A 2,488-nucleotide genomic window follows, 5' to 3' on the forward strand; every position below is an offset into this window, starting at 1 on the left:
GGTTGACTACGTGGGAGTCCAGCAACATAGCCATTATGCTAACTGCTGGTCCCCAAAACCCATTTTTTAAATGGGCAAAGGACTTTAGTAAGCATTTTTTTTTTACTTTGATGCAATTTTATTTACTATGGGCATGTATATAATTCATTTTTCACACTTAACGATAATAATCCATATTGTCATAACTTAAATTATTAACATTGTTATCATAATTTCAGTTATATGTATTTTCTGTTAATAAACTAGATTTATAAAGATGTAATAAAAATTTATCTTCATTCATCAGAAGCCTTAAATAGAGCAGCTTCTTTTAGAATCTTCACTTACACATGATAAAGATATACAAAGTAATCTTTAGACATGCAGTTTTCACATTCTTTATCAATTTTAATAATCTGCTCCTCAAGGTGTTTCTCCACAGATCCTATGTGTGTCACAGCCATCTCTAAAAGGTGCTGCAAGTTATTCCCAACTTTTCATCTTTATTTAGTTTTAGTCTGCACAACTAGTTGATATTCCATTGAACAGCATCTAATTCATTCATAGCTTCACTAGGACCCTCGTTAACAGCCCTTGCTAGCAGGTGCTTGTGTTTCTCCAAGGACTCAAGCTCATTGGCACATTTTTCATCCTCTTCCTCAGCTTCCTTAACTTTTTGTTGGTTGGTAAAGATCATCCAGCTTTTGAATTTTTTCTTATAGAGTTCTCACACTTTCACTTTCTGTTATCATTGTATTCTATTGTTCTGAAGTATCCTCTAAACACATTTTTAAATTTATAGCCTTATTAATTTCTTCTTCAGTTTCATTCAGGAGTTCCTTGAGAGGCATATAAACTTGAGCTCTGCATTTGACAAGACAGTTGGCACTAGATTCAGAATTAAACTTAGTTTCAAAGTCATGTCCTTTGGAATTCTCAGCACCCTTAAGAATAAGTTTTAATTTTCTAGTTATTTTGTGATACTCTGCTAATTGTGTTTCAATTGCCTCTTTGCCTCTGGTGTACTTTAGCTCCTCATTCCACAACTTCTGCTGTTCAGACTCTAGTTCCTTGGTTAGTTTATTAATAGTCTGCTGCAATTCATTTCTTTCATGATTTATTCTCTCAGTGTCTGCAACTGAATACTTCTGGTTTTCAACAGTATTCCATAGTCGAGTATTCTCTTCTTTTATTGTTTCACACTCTAGCTCTACTCTACCAATTTCTTCATTGAGACTATTTAATTTCTGGTCAATAATGGCCGAATGAGACTCCAAATTTCTCATGTATGTCTGATATTTTTGAACATCTTGTAAGGAAGCTTTGAGTTTTCTCAATGACTCTAGAAGATTTGGCTCTTTTTCTCTTTATTGTTCCAATCTTGTAATCTGTTCATTTAACTCTTTGTTTTTTTGCTGCTAATGATTTCAGCTTGGAAGCATCTACATTAAATAAATCCTTCAGATTTGACTGCTATTCTGCATTCATCTCTTCAAAGCTGTCAGCACCAGACATGAAACTTTCATAGCATTTTATAGTGTAGTGCAAAAACAACTTGTTATGCATAATTCCATCTTCAGTTTCTTCTCCCCAGGGTTGTCCATTATCAAAGAAAGGTGAACTTTCTTTCATGGTCATATGTCTCTTGATGCAGTCTATTAGCCAAACCAAGACTGCCACAATGTGACACCATGTATGAGGAGCCCCTACTGTATACATGGAGCTTTTGGATAATGCAAATGGAAATCCAAGATCTTTACAGATCCTTGGAGCCTCTTCTTCAAACTTTGTGTCAGGAAGTTCATATGAAGGACACAGAAAGCCATAAAGAAAATGAAGATCTTTAGGAAGTCTGTAACAGATCTTGAAGAGATTTCATGGATACACTATATGCATAACCATTTTCTGTAAGGAACTCACAGAGTTGTTGAATACACTGATGAATGAAGACTTTGCCACTAAGTGATCTTGGGGCTTTGATTTTTTTCAGAAGTGGAAAATATACCAAATTGACTATTCCAGGATCCATGTCCACTAGTTCTTTTATCAAATACAGAGATGTTTCTTTCAGATATGGGTTTGTTTATATTCAACTTTCCAAAGGTCGATTTCTCTTTAGTTTGAGGGGTATGGAGACCTTGTTTATTTAAGTCCTATGGTAAATGTTGCATAGAGAGGCAGCCAGCACCACCAATGAAAACTGAACTGCACTTCATGTTTACAACCTTTTGTCCAGTTTTCCGACATGATCCAGGGACCGAATTTCTGTAAACCATGCAAATTGCCAGGTAGATTCACTAGCACCCCGCCAAAACACCAATTCTTTCCTCCATCTACCAGCTCCATAGGAATTTGATAATACGCACTGTTGCAGATGTCATCATGCACCAGTAATGATTTCTTCAAAGTAATCCTAAAAAGGACAGCAAGTATATGGAAAAAATGTTTTGTATTACTGATTATGGTTAAACAGAAATTAAACTCACAATGAAGTGTCACATTAACCCAG

General features: G+C 35.2%; 1 pseudogene; it reads right to left on the reverse strand.

Annotated features, from left to right (window-relative positions):
• Positions 1-323: 323 nt before the first annotated feature.
• On the reverse strand, positions 324-2,195 carry LOC102493942 (kinetochore protein NDC80 homolog pseudogene; annotated as a pseudogene).
• Between the last annotated feature and the right edge of the window lie 293 nt (positions 2,196-2,488).

This window comes from Tupaia chinensis, unplaced genomic scaffold (assembly GCF_000334495.1).
Source record: "Tupaia chinensis unplaced genomic scaffold, TupChi_1.0 Scaffold144077_1, whole genome shotgun sequence".
NCBI classification, from domain to species: Eukaryota; Metazoa; Chordata; class Mammalia; order Scandentia; family Tupaiidae; genus Tupaia; species Tupaia belangeri.